Source organism: Bombina bombina, chromosome 7 (genome assembly GCF_027579735.1).
Source record: "Bombina bombina isolate aBomBom1 chromosome 7, aBomBom1.pri, whole genome shotgun sequence".
In the NCBI taxonomy this organism is placed as follows: domain Eukaryota; kingdom Metazoa; phylum Chordata; class Amphibia; order Anura; family Bombinatoridae; genus Bombina; species Bombina bombina.
In genome coordinates, this window is record NC_069505.1 from 365,471,362 (window position 1) to 365,497,361 (window position 26,000).

Genomic DNA, 26,000 nt, shown 5'->3' on the forward strand with positions numbered 1-26,000 from the left:
CAGTGTCTTAAAGCAATAAAAGTATTGCACACCAATTTTCAGAGCTTTAACCCTTAAAATAATGAAACCGGAGCCGGTTACAGATTTAACCCCTATACAGTCCCAGCTACAGCCTTTGCTGTGACTTTACCAAGCCCAGAGGGGAATACAATACCAAATGACGCCTTCTAGGAACTTTTCCAACTACTTTCAGGTCCTCACACATGCATCTGCATGTCTTGCACTCAAAAACAACTGCGCAGTAATGGCGCGAAAATGAGGCTCAGCCTACAACTGGGAAGGCCCTTCCTGACTGGAAAAGGTGTCTAACATAGTGCCTGACTTTAAAAAACGTTCCCCAAGTTTATAAGTGTGAATTATCAGCATAAACATGTATAAAATGTCCAAATAAAGCAATCGATTTAGCCCATAAAAGTGTCTACCAGTTTTATAGCCCATATTAAGCCCTTTATTCTGTTTGAGACTAAGAAAATGGCTTACCAGTCCCCATGAGGGGAAATGACAGCCTTCCAGCATTACATGGTCTTGTTAGAAATATGGCTAGTCATACCTTAAAAAGTCTGCTAACTGTTTCCCCCAACTGAAGTTACTTCATCTCAACAGTCCTATGTGGAAACAGCAATCAATTTTAGTTACTGTCTGCTAAAATCATCTTCCTCTCACAAACAGAAATCTTCATCTTTTTCTGTTTCAGAGTAAATAGTACATACCAGCACTATTTTAAAATAACAAACTCTTGATAGTAGAATAAAAAAACTACAACTAAACACCACATACTCTTAACCATCTCCGTGGAGATGTTGCCTTTGCAACGGCAAAGAGAATGACTGGGGTGGGCGGAGCCTAGGAGGGACTATGTGGCCAGCTTTGCTGGGACTCTTTGCCATTTCCTGTTGGGGAAGAGATATTCCCACAAGTAAGGATGACGCCGTGGACCGGACACACCAATGTTGGAGAAATATAATATAGGGGTCGGCGATGTTAGGGCAGCAGATTAGGGGTACATAGGGATAATGTAGGTGGCGGGGGTGTACGGAGCGGCAGATTAGGGGTTAAAAACAATATGCAGGGGTCAGCGATAGCGGGGGCGGCAGATTAGGGGTTAATAAGTGTAAGTTTAGGGGTGTTAAGACTCGAGGTACATGTTAGAGTGTTAGGTGCAGACGTAGGAAGTGTTTCCACATAGAAAACAATGGGGCTGTGTTAGGAGCTGAACGCGGCTTTTTTGCAGGTGTTAGGTTTTTTATCAGCTCAAACAGCCCCATTGTTTTCTATGGTGGAATCGTGCACAAGCACGTTTTTGAAGCTGGCCGCGTCCGTAAGCACCGCTGGTATCGAGAGTTGAAGTTGCGGTAAATATGCTATACGCTCCTTTTTTGGAGCCTAACGCAGCCATTCTGTGAACTCTAAATACCAGCGGCATTTAAAAGGTGCGGCCAGAAAAAAGCACGCGTAGCTAACGCACCCCTTTGGCCGCAGAACTCTAAATCTAGGCGTTAGTTTGCCCAATGGTACTATAGATTTTATAGTACAATTGGGCAAACCGAGTTAATAGATCGATGTTTTTAAGAAACGTTTCAACGATAGCAATAAATGCAGCTCCTGTCTCTGATCGTATAGTACTGAATGAATATACCTATTCATTCAATACTATACTACAAGGCAAATTAGCGCATGCGCATTGTAAAATAATAGAGTAACGCATGTGCAATTTTTATCCTGGGTCGTGCACGCGCATTTGCGAGGCGTAGAGACGTCACAAAATGCAGAAGGAAGTAAAGGCTTGGGAGGAGTCGGGAGACAAATGGTAGGGATTTTGAAATTAATTTTTAACACAAATATTTGAATATTTATAAAAAAAAACTTAGCGACTATTATAAGTATATAGTGATAAATGGTTACATTGAATAAACAAAGGATAACTTTACCTTCACTTTAAAACTAAATACTTACCTGTGAAATAAAACCTAAGATAGCTACAATATAACTAATATTAGTTATTGTAGCTAGCTTAGGTTTTATTTTTATTTCACAGGTAAGTTTGTATTTATTTTAACTAGGTAGACTAATTAGTAAATATTTATTAACTATTTACTAACTACCTAGTTAAAATAAATACAAATTTACCTGTCAAATAAAACCTAAGCTGCCTTACACTAAAACCTACCATTACAAAAAATAACAAACAAAATTATCCAAAACAATAACAATTATTCCTATTCTAATACCCTTTAAAAAAAAAAAAACACCCCAAAATAAAAAAAAAAAATCCTAGTCTATAATAAACTATAAAGGGCCATTAAAAGGGCCTTTTGGTGGCCCTTAAAATGGCCCTTTGAAGGGCATTGCCCTAAAGTTAACAGCTCTTTTGTTGCCCAAACCCTAATATAAAAAAAAAACCACCCAAAAAAACCTTAAAAAAATAAAATAACACTAACCCCGGACGATCCACTTACAGTTTTTGAAGTCCCGCTTGAACGATCTTCATCCAGGCGGCGAGAAGTCTTCATCCAGGAGGCCTCTTCTATCTTCATCCAGGCGGCATCTTCTATATTGATCCCGGTGGCGCGGAGCGGGTCCATCCTGAAGACATCCGGCACGGAGCATCTTCTTCATACACTGAATCTTCAATGCAAGGGAGCCGTTTCAAAATGGAGTCCCTTGCATTCCTATTGGCTGAAAAATTTGAATCATACAATAGGATTTTAGCAGCTGTAATTCCTATTGGCTAATTCAAATTTTTTCAGCCAATAGGAATGCAAGGGACGCCATTTTGAAATCGTTCAAGTGGCACTTCAAAAACTGTAAGTGAATCATCGGCGGTTAGTCCATACAAATGCCCTTTTCAGGGCAATGGGTAGATTATGTTTTTTTAGAATTAGATTTTTTATTTTGGGGGGTTGGTTGGGTGGTGGCTTTACTGTTGGGGGGGTCTTTGTATTTTTTTTCAGGGAAAGGAGCTAATATCTTTGGGGCAATGTCCCGCAAAATGGCATTTTAAGGGCTATTAGTAGTTTATTGTAGGCTAGTTTTTTGTTTTATTTTGGGTGGGCTTTTTTATTTTAATAGGGCTATTAGATTAGGTGTAATTCTATTTTATTTTTTTGGTAATTTAGTATTTTTGATTTTTTGTAATTAGTTTTTATAGTAGTGTTAGGATTTTTTTAATGTGCAGTTTAGTTTTATTTAATTGGTAGTTAGTTTAATTTTAGTTTATTAATTATATTAGTTTAATTGTTAGTTTAAATTTAGTTCTTTTAATTTGACAGGTAAATTTTAATTTAATTTAAACTAGGGAAATTGTAATTTTAAAATAAAGTTAGGGGGTGTTAGGGTTATGGTTAGGTTTAGGGGTTACTAGTTTAATTTAGTTTATTGTGTTGTGGGGGGCTTTCGGTTTAGGGGTTAATAGTTTAATTTAGTATATTTCATTGTGGGGGGCTTGCGGTTTAGGGGTTAATAGGTTTATTATAGTGGCGGCGGTGTAGGGCTTAATAACTTTAGTACAGTGGGGGCGATCTTGGCGTAGGGAGCGGCAGATTAGGGGTTAATATGTTTAATATAGTATTTGGGATGCGGGCAGGCATTGGTTTAGGGTTTAATAGGTAGTTTATGGGTGTTTAGTATATTTTGTAGCAGTTTAGTTATGAGTTTTATGTAACAGTTTTGTAGTGTAAAAATCATAACTACTGTTTTTAGATTGTGAAACAGATCTCGTCAGTATAGGCTGCAACGCAAGCTTTTTAGCCTCACTGCCAAACTTGTAATGACTGCGCTATGGAAGTCCAATGAAAAAACATAATTTTTACGTGTGCGGGACTGACGTTGCGGTACAGGCTAAAAGGCTTGCAGTACAGCTATACCGACAAGACTTGTAATAGCTGTGGTACTGTTTTAATGCTGATATTGCCAATTTTTCAGCGTGAAAAAAAGACATAAGACATAGACAAATCTAATATACCTACAAAAAAGCCCCAGTTGAGCTTAAAGGGACATCAAACCCAAAGTTTTTCATTCATGATTTAGCTAGAACATACAATTTCTCTAGTCACAGCCATAATACAGATATTGTACCTACCTCCCACCCTTCTTTCTCCTCTTCCAAACCTTTTTCAGACCCCAAGTGAAATAGCTACTATTAAAAGGGACATTAAACATTTTAAGATATTAATATAGGGGGCGTGTCCAAGCACCAGACATGGCTGGCAGCATATTTGAGAGCTCCATGCCTTCATCAATCTAATCTGCTATATTTCATAAGTCAAACCTCACATCTATCTCCTCGGGATATAGGATCCGAGTTAGAAGTCAAGGATTGATATACTCAAGCCACTCTTACATCAAAAGGAGCCCTAAAACTAATATTATTAAGAAGCATGCTGTGAGCCACGTCAAATCATTCTTAACCTCCCTTCTGACTTCTCTGAGGGTATAGTTATATTTTCCTAACCCTGAATCTGTGAGACTGGACTTCAGCCATATACATAACTACTAGTAGATTTACGGAGCTCAGTTACTTGGTGCATTTATCTTTTTCAAAATTGAGAGATTCCGCATCCGCATGGTGAAACAGTCAAAATGGAGGCAGAGTTTGTTTTCATTCTGAGAGAACTTGAGGCTAAGCTCGACACCCACTTCTGCAATTTGCGAGACATTTTCAGAGAAGAGTGGAGAGCCTTGGGGGAAGCCTGTAATGCTCTACACAATCAACCCGTGCCTATTGTAGACTGCTCTACAACCTCCTCTTTATACTATGATCGTGACCCTACAGTTTTACTTACCTCGGTTCAGACGCAGACAAAGGTCCCCCTGATGACTACTGCAGAGGAACCAGTCCACCCGGTGCAGCCGAGCAGAGAGGTGGTAAATGATCCCGCCTTCATGAATTCAGCAGAAGCGCAGAGGATTGCACCAAGCCCGGTAACCACTCTATCTGAGTTTATGCCAGTCACATGGGAAGAGGATTTGGATGGGCTATGGAACAGTTTCAAGATGGAGTCAACGATGAGAGCGCTACTCTGGTCCCATTCGGCCGGATTTCTTACCAAAGCCAACACACCAATTGGTCTAGCATTGCAGCCTGAACGCGGTCTCCCCCTCAGTTGCTTCATAAAAGACGGAATAGGGTGACATTAGACACTGTACTGCTGAAGCCGTAACCTCCCATTCTAACATCAGGCTTCTTTATAGCTGGGACTTTTAGGCATCTGCATGAATCATGTATAGTTGAGTGCATTTTATTATTAACTCAGTTCTATATGCTATGTGGACTAGTTTGACATCGAGATAACCCTGAGACTCCTGCTAGTATGGTGGATCTTGTTCAGCTCTGGAGGACCGGTCTTACACGCACACCATTTATCTCTTGCTAGAAACTGTTATGTTATGCACAAGTATCGTTATGGTATTACTATTTTTTTCCCCCTTGCTTTCTATGTCTCTCCTTATGTTCTTTGACAGACCTGCCCCTACCTGATGGGTGATCGCATTATACTAAGCCATACCTGTATTGATATTAGTTAAAAGATGCATACTCCTCTCCTTTGACAGCAGTGCAGCTTGTTGTGATCGGTATTCATTTTATTCACCCTTTGGTTTAACGCCTCTTTCATCACTAGTGCTCTCTTGATACATTTACTACCGCACCATTACTGTTTTTCTCTTGTCATTGTTTTATATAACCTTCAATGTTGTTGAGACCTATATATATAAACTTACACAAATTCATGCTCTATTTAAACCCTACTAACCCTAATTTAGTGTACCCGCATTATCATACATGAGTACCTATGTTTATGCTTTGTTTGCGCCCTACTCCTCCATTTTATCTTCACATTCTCTCACTCACGGTTGAGTTACTAAGGTTATCTTTATTCATATTTATACACCTCATACTAGCCTATCAATCATACAGCACTCTAGATTCTAGTCCTAACATATAAAGTTCCACTGGCTATCTACGTCTATTTAGATTGAGCTCACACACATGGGTACTGAGAGCCCATATCAGCAGCGCACTTATTACTGTTGTTTGAGGACTGCCCCTTTTTATCTACTCACTAGCTTAGTTTCATTTACTATACAGTTTTAGTGTATGTTCAAAATAAATCTGAGACTACCCTTTCTATTACAAACTTGATTTATTTATCAGGAGTTTAGCTATAATTTATAGTACTCACTGTTTATTGATTGTTTGTTTTCTGACAGTACCTGTCTTATTCATTTTGCGACCATTTCATTCTAAGCTATATTGTCCTGACCTCAGTTAAGAAGCATCTAACTTACCCTATTGCAGTCCTACTGCCTATTATAATTTATATAAACTTACTATACCTTAGGGTTCTATACCCTAATGTACACTCACTAATGTATATACCACTGTATGGAGCATCCACATTACCTAATGCCACCTTAAGAATACTCTGTTATAAACTTAATAGTAAACATAGACACAAGGTGCAACATACTCTGCCCTCCAAGCTATAATTCTCTGGTATGTTGACATATCTTACATATGCAAGCTTAGATAGATGTATTATGAGCATTAAACACTCTACAAGGGATTTTTAGGACAAACCATCCATTCCTATTATTAAGCCCCTCTCCTCCCTTTCCCGCCGGTCATCTTTACCTGCGGGTCATATCCTACTCCCCTTACCCACATCGCCTATAGGTGGCATCTCTCTAGGAGAGGGGCACATACAGAAGTCCTCTATTCTCAACTAGCTACTACAACACCAGTCCCTGAGTTAAGCTTTATTCAATATTAACCAGACCCATGGAGCCTACATAGGAGATACATGCCATTACCCTTAACATAGGTGCTCACAAGAGATTAGGCTTTATACGCTTTACAGATATGGAAACTCTCCTCCTTGAGATATTTTGGGAGAAGTTTGTGCTTCAGCCACCCCTTTACCCATCCCATTAAGTTTACAAAGAGCTCAATAGAGACCCTACTAAACCACAGTATTACAGCAATACTGTGCCCCTCAAACACCCAGACACGCCCCCCTTCCCCCTTTTTCTTTTTAACCAGAGCGGCTCTTGCCCGCTGTATCCCCTTTCCCCCAAAACAAAACCATGATACTAACCCGCATCTTACCACAACTTGCTTTGAATAGATAACTTACTCTAGGATCTCCACAGTAATTTGGGGACCATTCTTACGTGTTTTAAGCCACAGGTTAAAAAATGAGGTTATTCTAATATATGTTCCAGTTAGTCATCTCTACCACACGCAAGTCTTTTATTTTTACTTTTCACCCTATATATTATACATTTTGGGATCCACATCTTAGATTTACTTTCAGAACCCTTGCCAGAACTTATATTCTCATCACTAGACCTGATGTATTGTTATCTTGTGTAGTTCAAGTTTTCATTCACAGGAACTTAATATAGCTGTGGGTTTGACATCTCATCTGTAACCATATTACTAATTCCTTGATGTTTTAGAATTAGCCTATCTCTTACTTTAAAATTGTAAAGATGTTTTTTTTTTCTTCTACAAGTCTGATCTGTATCTGGACATATGTATTATTCATCTGCTACTGTTCATTACCTCAATAAAAATTTTATTTGGGAAGATATTAATATAAAGGGCTAGATTACAAGTGAGGCGCAAATGTTTTTGTGCTAGCGTAATCGTGTTTTTTGCGAGCAATTTTCATTGCACTGATATTACCATTAACGCTTCAATCCTTCAATCTCAGAGCGATGGTTAATTGTTCTCGAAACAAAAAAGTTGCACAAAACATTTAAAAAATAAATTACAAAGTACAGTTACACTCATATTTACACTGTCTAATAAAAATGATTTTTAAAAAAATTGCACAAAAAAGTTATAAGGGCTCAAAGATATGAGCTCTTGGGTGTACATATATATTAATGTATGTATATGTGTATATATGTATTTACAGTCATATATACACATATAAAACATATATATATATATATATATATATATATATATATATATATATATATATATATATATATAAGTGCATTATAGTCCTTTGCCATTAAAAGGGACATGAAACCCAAAAATGTTCATGTTTTAGATAGAGAATACAATTTTAAACAACTTTCCAATTTACTTCTATTATTTAATTGTTATCCTTTGCTGAAATGTTTATCTAGAAAAGCTCAGGAGCAGCAAATGACCAAGGTTCTAGCAGCTGATTGGTGGTTGCATATATATACTGATTGTCATTGGCTCACCCATGTGTTCAGTTAGAAATCAGTAGTGTATTGCTGCTCCTTCAACATATGATATAAAGTGAATGAAACAAATTAGGTTTGAAATTGTATTCTCTATCTGAATCATGAATTAATTTTTTGGGGTTTCATGTCCCTTTAAATAAATGAAAACATGATTAAACATATTTATGCAATATTCAAATTAATAAATATTTTAACTATGTATTTACTGTAAATCTTTCACATTTGCTAATTTGAATATGCTATGTTGTTTGCGCGATGGGTGGGTTTTTTTCTCAACAGATTTTTTTCTCTATTGACTTCTATGGGGAATGCGAAAATGTGATGGAGTTTGCGCGATCTCAGGTGTTATTTTTTCCACTTTTTTTCTCTATTGATTTATATGGGGGAATACATGTGCACAATGAAAATTAAGTTTGGTTTTTCGCACTATTCAGGTTTTTTGGAAACTTGTAATACGAACGCAACCCGACTTGCGCAATAAGCTTAACTTTAGCAGAGTTTTCGCAACTAGAGTTTTCTAATAAAACAATTTTGCAATATACTTTAATTATTTATTTTGTTCCATTCTCCAGTACTGCACACTCTATTAAGTAATTTATAACTCTCCCTAACTGGCCTCAGCACAGAAGAAAACTTTAGTTGCGATTTTTCCCATTGCTTTATGATCAATAAAACTGGATACATATTTTTTCAATATGTAAACAACTAATTTAAAATACATATTATTTGCAGGTTAATCTTTAATCTGAAAACAAATTATATCAAACATTTATTTAGGCCTAAATTACAAGTGGAGCTCTTATTTATTGCACGCGATAAATAACCAGCCATTACAAGTGGCTGGTAATTGCTACCGCAAGCTTGTGGTAGTAATTAGCGGTCCTAACATTAACCAGAGATCAGATCTCTGGTTAATTTTATAAATGTCCACCGAATGCCCCCAGGTGTAATATACTTTAATAAAAAAATAAAGATAGATTCTTCCTTATTTTTTAGCAGTTTTTGGGGGCTAAAGTTGGCAGCTGTTTGGTGTTAGACAAAAAAACCCGGTATATATATATATATATATATATATATATATACACTTTGCTGCCCATCGCTGCACAACTTAACCCCCTTCACTGTGCTAGTTCTCATGCTGAGTCTCACGGCATGAGAACGAGGCTCATATTGGAGCCTATGGAAGTGCGCTCTCATTAGGCAATGCTTCCCAGCAATTGCATTGTGGCTAATGTGTATTCTAGAGCACATTTGTGTGAACTGGTATTACTCAGTGGAGCACAAATATAGCTTTCATGAAAGCAATATTTTGTGCTCTACTTGTAATCTAGCCCTTAGTGTTTAATGTCTTTTTAAGTGATTCGCTTTTGGGACAATTTTAATGGATTCTAGTTGCTAAACAAACTTTCTAGAGAGGCTAAGCTTCTCATACAACATGTTTGGGCCTCAGGTACTATGAAATGTTATATTAATTCATGGTCTAGAATGGGCTTGTTGATGCATGCAAAAGATGTTTGTATTCCTTTTCATATCCTAGTACATAACACTATTAATTTTACATATCTTTTTAAATCTGATTTGGCTTATACACCTATTAATCTAGGCTGTTTTGCAATTTATGCAGATCATTATTCATTGCTGAATTACCTATAGATTGTTATATTCAAGTTTGCAAAATTATGAAAAATTTAAAAAAAACACTAACAAACCCTCATTAAACTCAGTTATAAAATATAGAATTAGTTTTAATCTTTTCAAAAATTAGTCTCCTAGTAACCTACTTTCCAGGGCTAGACTGGGAATAAAAAGCAGCCCTGAAAACTTTGGAGACCAGCCTATTTTTCTTTGACTCAGTATCATGGTGACGCCCCAGGGGATTACTGGGATACTCTTTCCCTCAATATTTTTTTTAAGAATTATATGTATTATTTGTAATAAAAAAAGTGCTAGATTGCTGTTATATAGGCACCCTACAACTCAACTGCCTCCATTAATCCCCCCTTTAAACTGTAGCTTTCCATCCCCAGCTGCTGCAGCCCACCTGAAAATTTCATTGTATCCTGGTAGACCAATCTGGCCTTGCTTTTTTTCTATCAAACAACTCTATTCTAAACTTACTCCTTATGCTCTTACTTTCTTGTAAAAAAGTTTCAAAGACTAAATACTAAGGGCCAGATTACAAGTGGAGCACTAAAATATTGCTTTAATGAATGCAATATTTACGCTCCACTGTGTAATACCAGTTCACGATAATGTGCGCTGGTATTACAAGTTAACAGCAATGCGAACGTGAGCTCATGTTCACATTGCTGGGAAGCATTGTGTTATGAGAATGCGCTTCCATAGGCTCCTATAAGAGATGAGATCAGAACTTCAGCGCCAGCGAAGGGGGGTAAGTAGCGCAGCAATGGCAGCAATCTTAAATATATATATGTACATGCTTATAAGCATGTACATGTATATTTACTGGGAACACACAGTTCCTATTGACCGCAATATAAAGGCACTTTTCAGTGCCTTTTTTTCTAACACGCCACACCCACCAACTTTAACCCCAAAATACTGCCTAGTGCAGTAATTTTATTAAAAAAATAAAGATGCTGCCATATTTATTTGTTAATAAAATATGCTAGACAGTATTTTGGGACCATTTGGGGCATATTTATAAAATTAACCAGAGATCTGATCTCTGGTTAATTTTATAAGTGCAAGCTCACGGTAGCAATGACCAGTCACTTGTAATGGTTGGTTAATTATATCGCTCCTGCAAACGGACAAATTTGCCCATTTGCGGGAGCGTGATAATTTAGCGCTCCACTTGTAATCTAGGCCTAAATATACTAAAATGTTTTCTTCTCGTTGTGTTATGTTTATCCTATAGAACTAAATTAAAATCTTCTATTTTCTATATCCATTTCTATGAAACCCCCTCACCTGTGTGTTGTTTTAGACAAACTTCTGTCTTTCTTAAAAGGTATTAAAACCAGCTACTAAGCTTTCATGTCTCCTAATGCTTCTGTCATCACTACTACCATAGCTATATGAGTTAAATGGGTCATGTCTAAAGCAGGTATAGATCATTGCTTCTTTGCCCACTCAGAGATACCTCTGCTTCTAAAGATGTAATTAAATCTGCTTCTTTACAGGATATTTTCAATGCAGCAGATGGTCTATTTAAAGTCAATTTCTTCTGTTCCTTAACATTTAAGTGATTTATTTAGCTTTAAATTAGCAAAATGTGAGTCTATTGTCTAGTAATAAAAGCATGGTTCTACTAGCTTACTAACCAGTTCTCAAAAAGCTCCTAACAATTATCTCTTTTGCTCTCAAGTTTATTTTCAAGCTGTATATGGGCTGTATTTCTAGAAGTGTTCTAATGATATTGGGATTTACTCTTTTTCTCCTGCTGGTCTGGTTCTATGTTTTTCCTTAAAGGGATACTAAGCCCAAAATTTTTCTTTCATGATTCAAATAGAGCATGCCATTTTAAGCAAGTTTCTAATTTACTCCTGTCACGGAAACCAGACAGCTAAGGCTACCTCCCAACTCCTCCTACATCGCTCATTCCCTGTTACATTAGATTTGGCCATTTCATGGCTTATGGGATCTCCCAGATGCGTGCTATGTGTTGTTTTGCTATGTACACTTGGTCATGGAAGAGCTGATCTATGACCAGGAAAAACCCTCCTAGGCTGGCCGGGCTCCTGGAACTCCCGGTCGGCCACCTTACAACTGACACCCGTCTAACCCCTCTCAGGCTGGCCGGGCTCCTGGAACTCCCGGTCGGCCACAGAACAGCAGGACACCCGCTAACTTTACCCCCGGTCGCTGCAGCGGCCCTTTGCCCCAGAGCTCCGCTCTTTTGTGGATTGGTAGCCCCTAGGGAGGACAAGAGGTGGGGTGATTACCGGAGGGGAGCTCCTTTAGGAACCGGGGTTTTTGGACAGCCCTACACCCATAACTTCAATGGGCTGTATCTCTGGTCCCCAGTAACGAATCACACTGTTTTTTGGACGGCGGCATCTGGGGGCCAAGTGCTTTCAAATGACACCCTGGAAGTGCTGCCGCTCCCCCGGGATCTCCCCAACACCATCACACCTGGGTCCTGGGATTCTGTGGGACTATGGCTGCTATGGAGGCACCGGTCTGTCTGGAGGGGCGGGAATGGTGGGAAAATTGTGGGATTGTCCAGTGTATTATCAAGATGAGCTTTGTGTATAAAAGTAGTGTATGTTTTACAATAAAATCAGTTCCTGCTTCACCTGAATGCTATGCTGTCTAGTTATTTGGGTGGGCTCCTGCTAAAATCACTTTCCTGGCTACATAGCAGCCTGTTCCAGGCAGAGGAAGGACCCTCTGGCAGAGCTACCTAGTCTGGTAGCCGGAGTCTGCCATAGAGTGGGACCCTGAATACTGGTGCTGTCGGGCATCAGGGGTGGCTATGGGCTGTGGTCACTTGCCAGCTACATAGCTGCAGTCGGCAGGGAGGAAGCAGGACCCGTTTGGCGGAGCTACACAGTTGAGGTTGCCGGGTATCGTCACAACTCCTATTATCTTTTTCTCTTGGTATCTTTATTTGAACAAGCAGGAATGTAAGTTTAAGAGCCGGCCCATTTTTGGTTCAGCACCTGGGTAGTGCTTGCTGATTGGTGGCTACGGCTCTTAAACTTTACATTCCTGCTTTTTCAAATATAGATAACAAGATAACAAAGAAAAAAATGATAATAGGAGAAAATTGGAAAGTTGCTTAAAATTGCACGCTCTATCTAAATCATGAAAGAAAAAATTTGGGTTTAGTATCCCTATTACTTGCATCAAAACTCAAAGAGCAGATCAGACAGCATAATTGACACTTTATGAACACAAATTTAATGATTGGTCCATTTCTGCACTGTACAAAATTAACTCTCACTGACTATACTTCTTATGGCAATTAGTTTATCTGTGTTAAACTTTTAATATGATTCTTGTTTTATGGAGAAAAAAAACCAATGTGACTGTTATGTGATATTCTTCTGTATAAATTCAAATGTTGTGGAATAGGGGTGATAAACTGAGGGATAGTAAAAAGGGATTAAAACATTTTTTATGGAGCTGTGTTGAAAGTCTAGAGAATCACATTAAGGGTGTAGGTTACAGTCATCTTGCTTTTTATGCAATGTTTAAAGCCCCAGAGATTTTGACATGGCAAAGGTATTGAGAAAAAAAAGAAAGGTTTGTGACAAATGTGTCCACTACACCAGAAAACAGTAGATTTCCACCACCCCAACTATCCCCAGGTTTTTAATTGTATTCTTAAAATTATGATATAAGCACAGATACTCATATCATCCATTGACCAAATGATAATTAAATTACTTCAGTAAACACATCCTTTAAAGGGACACTGAACCCAATTTTTTTCATTTGTGATTCAGATAGAGCATGCAATTTTAAGCAACTTTCTAATTACTCCTATTATATTTTTTTCTTCGTTCTCTTACTATCTTTATTTGAAAAAAAGGCATCTAAGCTAAGGATCCAGACAAATTTTGGCTCAGTACCATAGACAGCACTTGTTTATTGGTGAGTGAATTTATCCACAATCAGCAGGAACAACCCAGGTTGTTCACCAAAAATGGGCCGGCATCTTAACTTACATCCTTGCTTAAAGATACCAAGAGAATGAAGAAAATTTGATAATAGGAGTAAATTAGAAAGTTGCTTAAAATTGCATGCTCTATTTGAATCACAAAAGAAAAACATTTGGGTTCAGTGTCCCTTTAAGAAAGTGTAGCACTGGGAGTTGGAAAAAAATGTTTAATAGTGAATATTTGTAACATTTTCTTTAACATGCATGCTTACCAAACATGAGTTTTAATATGCAATGCAATAAATATAATCCAAATTGTTTGTTTTATTATTAAATTGTTATCCTCTGTCATAATGGTCTGTGTGGCTGAGATATGCAAACTATTATTTTCTAAAGGTACTCAGAAGATTCTAAAATGAGAAAATACAACTAAAATATATTACAAAAATTTGAATGTTTAATAAACAATTCTATTGTGCTGTGTTTCTAACAAATACAATTTACATTGTATATTATTACGAAAATTATATAGAAGAAAACACCTGACCTAAAGTTATATTATTATTGAACATTTGTTAAGTCTTGCATAGACTAAATTGCATAATAATTTTCATAATGGTGATTGGTGGCTCATTTAATTCAAATTTAACTATACCAGCAAAACAAAAAGCATGGGGCCATTATACAGTGATAGACAGCAGCTTGAGCACTTAACAACTGTCTAATAATATTAGGTTCGAACTGGCTACGTGCCTAATGATGGGATTAGTGTAATTTCGTTACGTTGTTCATTCCCCTCAACTAAAACAGGCTAAACATTCTCAGAAATAAATCATCAACAAATAGTAGTATATAAAAAGAGTTGCCTTATCACAAAAATAGCCTTAAAAAAATATATTTGAAAAATATACCTTTAAAGAACATAGGTCATCCACTAGCAGGACATAAATGAGAAGTTGTGAACAAAGTGATTTGACAGAATAATAATTTTAAAATGTAAACTATTTTATTCTAAACTTGTAACTTAGATGTGAATGAAAATGAAAATAAATGCAATAACAATACATATCCCCACAACTCAATTCCTGTGTTTAGTTTTAAAATGTGCAACATAATATAAAATAAGATAATAGATTAAGACGTATCATTTTCTACTTACTTACATGGGTACAGATTACAAGTGAAGAATTATTTAGCGCTTTCGCTAGAGCACTAATTGCGCTAACAGTAAACTTGTTGCATGCATCGGGTTGCGCTGGTATTACGAGTTGAAAGTAAAAACAGAATTTATGCTTACCTGATAAATTACTTTCTCCAACGGTGTGTCCGGTCCCCGGCGTCATCCTTACTTGTGGGAATATCTCTTTCCCAACAGGAAATGGCAAAGAGTCCCAGCAAAGCTGGCCATATAGTCCCTCCTAGGCTCCGCCCACCCCAGTCATTCGACCGACGGACAGGAGGAAAAATATAGGATTAAAAAACCAGGGCGGGCCGTGGACCGGACACACCGTTGGAGAAAGTAATTTATCAGGTAAGCATAAATTCTGTTTTCTCCAACATTGGTGTGTCCGGTCCACGGCGTCATCCTTACTTGTGGGAACCAATACCAAAGCTTTAGGACACGGATGAAGGAAGGGTACAAATCAGGTTACCTAAACGGAAGGCACCACGGCTTGCAAAACCTTTCTCCCAAAAATAGCCTCCGAAGAAGCAAAAGTATCAAATTTGTAAAATTTGGCAAAAGTGTGCAGTGAAGACCAAGTCGCTGCCTTACATATCTGATCAACAGAAGCCTCGTTCTTGAAGGCCCATGTGGAAGCCACAGCCCTAGTGGAGTGAGCTGTGATTCTTTCAGGAGGCTGCCGTCCGGCAGTCTCGTAAGCCAATCGGATCATGCTTTTAAGCCAAAAGGAAAGAGAGGTAGAAGTCGCTTTTTGACCTCTCCTTTTACCAGAATAGACGACAAACAGAGAAGATGTTTGTCTGAAATCTTTTGTAGCTTCTAAATAGAATTTTAGAGCACGGACTACGTCCAAATTGTGTAACAAACGTTCCTTCTTTGAAACTGGATTCGGACACAAAGAAGGTACAACTATCTCCTGGTTAATATTTTTGTTAGAAACAACCTTTGGAAGAAAACCAGGCTTAGTACGCAAAACCACCTTATCTGCATGGAACACCAGATAGGGCGGAGAACACTGCAGAGCAGATAACTCTGAAAATCTTCTAGCAGAAGAAATAGCAACCAAAAACAAAACTTTCCAAGATAACAACTTAATATCTATGGAATGTAGAGGTTCAAACGGAACCCCTTCAAGAACTGAAAGAACTAGATTTAAACTCCAGGGAGGAGTCAAAGGTCTGTAAACAGGCTTGATCCTAACCAGAGCCTGAACAAATGCTTGAACATCTGGCATAGCTGCCAGTCGTTTGTGTAGTAAGACAGATAAAGCAGAAATCTGTCCCTTTAGAGAACTCGCAGATAATCCTTTATCCAAACCTTCTTGAAGAAAGGAAAGAATCTTAGGAATTTTTACCTTATTCCAAGGGAATCCCTTGGATTCACACCAGCAGATATATCTTTTCCATATTTTATGGTAAATCTTTCTAGTTACCGGTTTTCTGGCCTGAACCAGAGTATCAATCACCGAATCTGAAAACCCACGCTTTGATAGAATCAAGCGTTCAATCTCCAAGCCGTCAGCTGGAGGGAGACCAGATTTGGATGTTCGAATGGACCCTGAACAAGAAGGTCCTGTCTCAAAGGTAGCTTCCATGGTGGAACCGATGACATATTCACCAGGTCTGCATACCAAGTCCTGTGTGGCCATGCAGGAGCTATCAAGATCACTGAGACCCTCTCCTGTTTGATCCTGGCTACCAGCCTGGGAATGAGAGGAAACGGTGGGAACACATAAGCTAGGTTGAAGGTCCAAGGCGCTACTAGTGCATCCACTAGAGTCGCCTTAGGATCCCTGGATCTGGACCCGTAGCAAGGAACCTTGAAGTTCTGACGAGACGCCATCAGATCCATGTCTGGAATGCCCCATAATTGAGTCAACTGGGCAAAAATCTCCGGGTGGAGTTCCCACTCCCCCGGATGGAATGTCTGACGACTCAGATAATCCGCTTCCCAGTTTTCCACACCTGGGATGTGGATCGCAGATAGATGGCAGGAGTGATTCTCCGCCCATTGTATTATTTTGGTTACTTCTTTCATCGCCAGGGAACTCCTTGTTCCCCCCTGATGATTGATATACGCAACAGTCGTCATGTTGTCTGATTGGAATCTTATGAATCTGGCCTTTGCAAGCTGAGGCCAAGCCCTGAGAGCATTGAATATCGCTCTTAGTTCCAGAATGTTTATCGGGAGAAGAGACTCTTCCCGAGACCAAAGTCCCTGAGCTTTCAGGGATTCCCAGACCGCACCCCTGCCCACTAGACTGACGTCGGTCGTGACAATGACCCACTCTGGTCTGCGGAAGCTCATTCCCTGGGATAGGTGGTCCAGGGATATCCACCAACGGAGTGAATCTCTGGTCTTCTGATCTACTTGAATCACTGGAGACAAGTCTGTATAGTCCCCATTCCACTGTTTCAGCATGCACAGTTGTAATGGTCTTAGATGAATTCGCGCAAAAGGAACTATGTCCATTGCTGCAACCATCAACCCTACTACTTCCATGCACTGAGCTATGGAAGGACGTGGAACAGAATGAAGAACTTGACAAGCGCTTAGAAGTTTTGACTTTCTGACATCTGTCAGAAAGATCCTCATTTCTAAGGAATCTATTATTGTTTCCAGAAAGGGAACTCTTGTTGACGGAGACAGAGAACTTTTTTCTATGTTCACCTTCCATCCGTGAGATCTGAGAAAGGCCAGAACGATGTCTGTATGAGCCTTTGCCTTTGAAAGGGACGACGCTTGTATTAGAATGTCGTCCAAGTATGGTACTACTGCAATGCCCCTCGGTCTTAGAACCGCTAGAAGGGACCCGAGTACCTTTGTGAAAATCCTTGGAGCAGTGGCTAATCCGAATGGGAGGGCCACAAACTGGTAATATTTGTCCAGAAAGGCGAACCTTAGGAACTGATGATGTTCTTTGTGGATAGGAATATGTAGGTACGCATCCTTTAGATCCACGGTAGTCATAAATTTACCTTCCTGGATAGTGGGTAGAATCGTTCGAATGGTTTCCATTTTGAACGATGGTACCCTGAGAAATTTGTTTAGGATCTTTAAATCCAGAATTGGTCTGAAGGTTCCCTCTTTTTTGGGAACTACGAACAGATTCGAGTAAAATCCCATTCCTTGTTCCGTCATTGGAACTGGGTGTATCACTCCCATCTTTAGCAGGTCTTCTACACAATGTAAGAACGCCTGTCTCTTTATTTGGTTTGAGGATAAGTGAGACATGTGGAACCTTCCCCTTGAATTCCAGAAGATAACCCTGAGAAACTATTTCTAGCGTCCAGGGATCCTGAACATCTCTTGCCCAAGCCTGAGCAAAGAGAGAGAGTCTGCCCCCCACTAGATCCGGTCCCGGATCGGGGGCTACTCCTTCATGCTGTTTTGTTAGCGGTAGCAGGCTTCTTGGTCTGCTTACCCTTGATCCAGCCTTGCATCGGTTTCCAGGCTGGTTTGGACTGTGAAGCATTACCCTCTTGCTTAGAGGATGCAGAATTAGAGGCCGGTCCGTTCCTGAAATTACGAAAGGAACGAAAATTAGACTTATTCTTGGCCTTGAAAGGCCTATCTTGTGGGAGGGCGTGGCCCTTTCCCCCAGTGATGTCTGAGATAATCTCTTTCAATTCTGGTCCAAAGAGAGTTTTACCCTTGAAGGGGATGTTAAGCAATTTTGTCTTGGATGATACATCCGCTGACCAAGACTTTAGCCAAAGCGCTCTGCGCGCCACGATTGCAAACCCTGAATTTTTCACCGCTAATCTAGCTAATTGCAAAGCGGCATCTAAAATAAAAGAGTTAGCCAACTTAAGTGCGTGAACTCTGTCCATAACCTCCTCATATGGAGTCTCTCTACTGAGCGACTTTTCTAGTTCCTCGAACCAGAACCACGCTGCTGTAGTGACAGGAACAATGCACGAAATGGGTTGTAGAAGGTAACCTTGCTGTACAAAAATATTTTTAAGCAAACCTTCCAATTTTTTATCCATAGGATCTTTGAAAGCACAACTATCTTCGATAGGAATAGTAGTGCGCTTGTTTAGAGTAGAAACTGCCCCCTCGACCTTAGGGACTGTCTGCCATAAGTCCTTTCTGGGGTCGACCATAGGAAATAATTTCTTAAATATAGGAGGGGGAACTAAAGGTATGCCGGGCTTCTCCCACTCCTTATTCACTATGTCCGCCACCCGCTTGGGTATAGGAAAAGCGTCGGGGTGCACCGGAACCTCTAGGAACTTGTCCATCTTGCATAATTTTTCTGGAATGACCAAGTTGTCACAATCATCCAGAGTAGATAACACCTCCTTAAGCAGTGCGCGGAGATGTTCTAATTTAAATTTAAATGTCACAACATCAGGTTCAGCCTGTTGAGAAATTTTTCCTGAATCTGAAATTTCCCCATCTGACAAAACCTCCCTCATGGCCCCTTCAGATTGGTGTGAGGGTATGACAGAACAATTATCATCAGCGCCCTCCTGCTCTTCAGTGTTTAAAACAGAGCAATCGCGCTTTCTCTGATATGTAGGCATTTTGGATAAAATATTTGCTATGGAGTTATCCATTACAGCCGTCAATTGTTGCATGGTAATAAGCATTGGCGCGCTAGAAGTACTAGGGGCCTCCTGCGTGGGCAAAACTGGCGTAGACACAGAAGGAGATGATGTAGAACCATGTCTACTCCCTTCATCTGAGGAATCATCTTGGGCAATTTCATTATTTGTGGCAGTACTGTCCTTACTTTGTTTGGACGCTATGGCACAATTATCACACAATTTTGAAGGGGGAGACACATTGGCTTTCATACATATAGAACAGCTTATCTGAAGGCACAGACATGTTAAACAGGCTTAAACTTGTCAATAAAGCACAAAAACCGTTTTAAAACAAAACCGTTACTGTCTCTTTAAATTTTAAACAGGGCACACTTTATTACTGAATATGTGAAAATATATGAAGGAATTGTTCAAAATTTACCAAAATTTCACCACAGTGTATTAAAGCATTAAAAGTATTGCACACCAATTTTCAGAGCTTTAACCCTTAAAATAACGAAACCGGAGCCGGTTACAGATTTAACCCCTATACAGTCCCAGCTACAGCCTTTGCTGTGACTTTACCCAGCCCAGAGGGGAATACGATACCAAATGACGCCTTCTAGGAACTTTTCCAACTACTTTCAGGTCCTCACACATGCATCTGCATGTCTTGCACTCAAAAACAACTGCGCAGTAATGGCGCGAAAATGAGGCTCAGCCTACAACTGGGAAGGCCCTTCCTGACTGGAAAAGGTGTCTAACATAGTGCCTGACGTTAAAAAACGTTCCCCAAGTTTATAAGTGTGAATTATCAGCATAAACATGTATAAAATGTCCAAATAAAGCAATCGATTTAGCCCATAAAAGTGTCTACCAGTTTTATAGCCCATATTAAGCCCTTTATTCTGTTTGAGACTAAGAAAATGGCTTACCGGTCCCCATGAGGGGAAATGACAGCCTTCCAGCATTACACAGTCTTGTTAGAAATATGGCTAGTCATACCTTAAGCAGAAAAGTCTGCTAACTGCTTCCCCCAACTGAAGTTACTTCATCTCAACAGTCCTATGTGGAAACAGCAATCAATTTTAGTTACTGTCTGCTAAAATCATCTTCCTCTCACAAACAGAAATCTTCATCTTTTTCTGTTTCAGAGTAAATAGTACATACCAGCATTATTTTAAAATAGCAAACTCTTGATAGTAGAATAAAAAAACTACAACTAAACACCACATACTCTTAACCATCTCCGTGGAGATGTTGCCTGTGCAACGGCAAAGAGAATGACTGGGGTGGGCGGAGCCTAGGAGGGACTATATGGCCAGCTTTGCTGGGACTCTTTGCCATTTCCTGTTGGGGAAGAGATATTCCCACAAGTAAGGATGACGCCGTGGACTGGACACACCAATGTTGGAGAAACAATGTTTAAATACGCAGCAACTCATGATTATTTGGAGACATATCTAATTGCAAAATTTAAAAAATTAAGATGACTTTTCAGTGACCTTAATTTGCAAGTAATTTTTAACACAAATTACATTATTATATAGTTATTAAGAATTGTAAAGGAATTGTTTTCTTCTGCTTTTGTCATGTTCCCACCCTTTGTGGGTGGTCTTATTTTATTAGCCTATAAATACTTATCATCTTTATGCACACATTGCTTGTTCATTTGTTTCTCAAGTTATGAGCTCCTGCTTATCCCTAAAGATTTTGCTCAAATTTATCTATCACTCTTCGTAGTGACGAATATTGTAGTTCAACTTTTCTACACCCCATCTAACCTCTTGTTACCTTGGATTGAGGAACTTGAAGCTGCTCCATTTTTGCATCTAACTCCGCTGAACTGAGACGCTGCTTACGTCATCAGCTACGGACCTGAACATCTCTGCCCTCTCAGAACGCTGCAGAGCACACTATCTTCCACTCGTGAGGCCCTGGAAACAAACTGAACCGTGCCATTACGTTTTAGTCTGGATTTGCTCCTTACTAAAACCCGGAGATTGCTCCATATCAGAACATCTGCGCTTCAACTGTTAACCTGCAGGTAACATTTCTCATCTTCTTATGTTCATGTTAAAGTTCTACCTCTTCCATTGTTACAGTAACGATTCAGTATTCAACTTTGGTGTCTTGTTTATTATTTTTCGTTTAAGCACTAGTCATATTTTGGTTATGGATAAGATTATTACATACACCTTTCAACTATGTGTTTAACATATAAAATTAATCAGATCAAAACCTTCAGTGATTTAGAGGTAATCACTTGAAAATAAGTATCTGTTACATCTACTATATGAAATGTTCTACTATAAAATGCAGTTCAGCAGCTGAGCAGTCTACATTCTACTTTTATAGGAATTAACCTAATAGTTCCCTGACAGCTTTTCATCTTGTACCTTTTCCATTCTTGTGTTTTTACTTTTATCTTTATATATACACAAAAAGTCTGATATGCAATAAGTCTAATGGTTTCTGATAGGACCTTCCTAAAAGGGATATTACAGGTTGTGCAGGTATTTATCTATTTTATACTATACCTTACTAATAAAGACAAAAAAAAAACTTTCCTATTATAACTTTATGAGCTATGTCGATACATTCATATACAATGTTTAAATTATATGCATTTTCTTGAATAATGCATATTAATTTAAGTATTGTATAGATTTTAAACATTGTTTGCATGTTCTTTTTATTATTTTAAACATAAATATATAATTTACAATATATTATTGTGTTATTAAAGACAGTAACAGAACATTTATCATTTTCAGCTATTGACTTTGATAACACTTATATATTTTAAATTAAATATTTATGTTTAAAATAATAAAAAACACAAAAAAACAGTTTAAATTCTATACAATAATTAAAATAATATGCATTATACAGGAAAATGAATTTCATTTAAACATTGTATATATTAAAAAAAAAAATTGAATAGAATTATTAGAAAAAATTCAAACTGAAGATTACATTTAAAGATAGCATTAAAAATACTATCACATTAAACTAATTTTAGAATGTTGTACAAACATTTGAAATTCAACACAAACTAATGTGTTAAAAATTAGTTTTTTGAATGTTGCAAAACATTCCCACACCCCTAGTCATTTTCAGGGAGAAACCCACAAATATTGGGCTAGATTAATTTAATAGCTGTTTACAGGTGCATGTTAAATAACCAGCCAATACGAGTGGCTGTTTAATGCTACTGCCAGCTCGCTGTAGCAATCTGCACTCGGAAAATTAACCAGAGGTCAGACATCTGGTTAATTTTAAAAAATATCCCCCAATTGTCCCACAAATAAAGAATATTGTTCCTTTTTATTAATAAAATGTGAGCATTTTTTATTTTATTTTTTAAATATAAATACACAAAGCAGTTTTAAGGGGTAAAAGCGTGCGAATGTGGGGTGTGCCTTTACATTGCGGTTCATCGAGACTGTGTTATCATTTGAAATATATATGTATATGCATATATATATTTATGTGTTTATATGTGTATACACATAAATATTAGGGGTGTGCATCTTCACTGGTCTCACGATTCGATTACGATTATCATGTAAACGATTCGATTCCACAATGCATCACGATGCATCACGATGCATCACGATTACTACCCATGGTCTTCATCAACAAATTCATATTTTTGTTTAGAACAGTAAATACTAAATGTGTGTATATTATAATGCGTATATATATATATATATATATATATATATATATATATATATATATATATAACACACAGCTATATACATGCTAACAATATATAAATTATATTCAATAAATTAAATTATTCAATAAAAAATGTTTGCATCAATCTTTACCAAACAAAAGTCCATAGCCTTTAATAGAGATAAAAAGTACTCATAAACTTTTCCAAAGGAACATAATTCACTATATAGGTAGTAAATGCTGTCTCCTTTACACACAGCATCTTTGTATAAACATAAGCCTACAAGTTCTTATCATAAAGTGAATTCCTTATACACTACCGTATAGGAATATATTATATTTGGTGCCTCTATATTTTTATATTTACACAGCACTCCCACACTGTTGTTTATACACACTGTATACACACACCAGGCACAAGGCGCTTGTCACATTCGCTTGTCACACTGTCTTTACAAGCTGTGCCCCTATTTACACACGCATTGAATGACAACCACACTGTCTTTACAAGCTGTGCCCCTATTTACACATGCATTGAATATCAACGGATCTGTAAACTGTACTCACAATAACGTTGCATGCGCTACAGGTAACATCGCAACACATCACCCCATTTTGATCAAGAACCCCCTCACCTGCACAGGGTCTGCCATCTTCCTCCATTCATGCTCCTCTATCCCCGAGGAAAGCACTTGTGCAAGACCTCAACCATCTCACTGCGCAGGCGCAACTTAGGGATCCCTGCAACCGTAGACAACAGAGCAGAGTACCATATTGGGAAAGACAGAAGTTTTCGGGTGAGACCATTACGCAATCTGAGAGCAATAGGCTGGTTTGTGGGAGGAAATGAAGGGAGAAAGTTCCTAGTTTTGCCGGGCAGGGTCATGTGACGTGATAATAGATTCGGCTCTTCACTTGCATCGATGAAGCATCGTTAAAGGCTGCATCGCGATGCATCGTGGTGCCGATTATTTTCAACACCCCTAATAAATATATATGTATATAATCATATACATATATATTTAAACTTTGCTGCCCATCACTGTGCGACTTACCCCCTTCGCTGTGCTAGGTTCTCTGCAGTGACTATTGGCATGAGAACGAGGCTCCCATTGGAGCCTATGGAAGCGCGTTCTTGTGAGCGCAAAGCTTTCATGCAATGCGAACGCGAGGTTGCATTCTCATTGCACTTCACTTCAAATGCCAGCGCACATTTGCATCCATCTTCAAGACATCCGACGCGGAGCATCCTCTTCATACGGTCCCAGCCATACACTGAAGGTTCCCTTTAAGGGACATCATCCAAGATGGCGTCCCTTGAATTCTGTTTGGCTGATAGAATTCTATCAGCCAATAGGAATTAAAGGGTAAAAAAATCCTATTGGCTGACCCAATCAGCTAATGGGATTGAGCTCGCATTCTATTGGCTGTTCCAATCAGCCAATAGAATGCAAGCTCAATCCTATTGGCTGATTGGATAGGATTTTTTTCCCTTTAATTCTGATTGGCTGATAGAATTCTATCAGCCAATCGGAATTCAAGAGAAGCCAACTTGGATGATGTCCCTTAAAGGGAACCTTCAGTGGACGGCTGGGACCGTATGAAGAGGATGCTCAGCGCCTGATGTCTTGAAGATGGACCCGCTCCGCGCCGGAAGGATGAAGATAGAAGATGCCGTCTGGATGAAGACTTCTGCCCGCCTGGAGGACGACTTCTTGCCGCTTGGATGAAGACTTCTCCCGGCTTCGTTGAGGACTTCTTGCCGCTTGGATGTCCAGTCTTCAAAAACTGTAAGTGGATCTTCGGGGGTTAGTGTTAGGTTTTTTTTAAGGGTTTATTGGGTGGGTTTTATTTTTAGCTTAGGGTTTTGGGCAATGTAAAAGAGCTAAATGCCCTTTAAAGGGCAATGCCCATCCAAATGCCTTTTTCAGGGCAATGTGGAGCTTAGGTTTATTTAGATAGGATTTTATTTGGGGGGTTGGTTGTGTGGGTGGTGGGGTTTACTGTTGGGGGTTATTTGTATTTTTTTATACAGGTAAAAGAGCTGATATCTTTGGGGCAATGCTCCGCAAAAGGCCCTTTTAAGGGCTATTGGCAGTTTAGTGTAGGCTAGGGTTTATTTTTTACTTTGGGGGGGCTTTTTATGTTGATAGGGCTATTAGATTAGGTGTAAATTTTTTATTTTGTGTAATTTAGTGGGGGGGTTGTAATTTAGTTAATTTGTAATTTATTTAATTTTAGTGTACTGTTGGGTTGAACTGTAAGACAGGTTAGGTTTTATTTCACAGGTAAATTTGTATTTATTTTTACTAGGTAGTTAGTAAATAGTTAATAACTATTAACTAACTAATCAACCTAGTTAAAATAAATACAAACTTACCTGTGAAATAAAAATAAAACCTAAGCTAGATACAATATAACTATTAGTTATATTGTAGCTAGCTTAGGTTTTATTTTACAGGTATGTATTTATTTAGTTTTAAATAAGAATTATTTAGGTATTAATTGTCATTTTTATTTGGAATTATTTTAATTATGTTAAAGTTAGTGGGGGTTAGGGTTATGTTAGGGTTAGGGTTAGATTTAGGGTTAGGTTTAGGGGTTAATAACTTTAGTATAGTGGTGGCGACATTGGGGGCAGCAGATTAGGGGTTAATAAGTGTAGCTAGGTGGCGCCGATTTTGGGGGCAGCAGATTAGGGGTTAATAACAGTAATGTAGGTTGCGGTGATGTTAGGGACAGCAGATTAGGGGTTAATAAATGTATGTAGGTGGCAATGACATTGGGGCAGCAGATT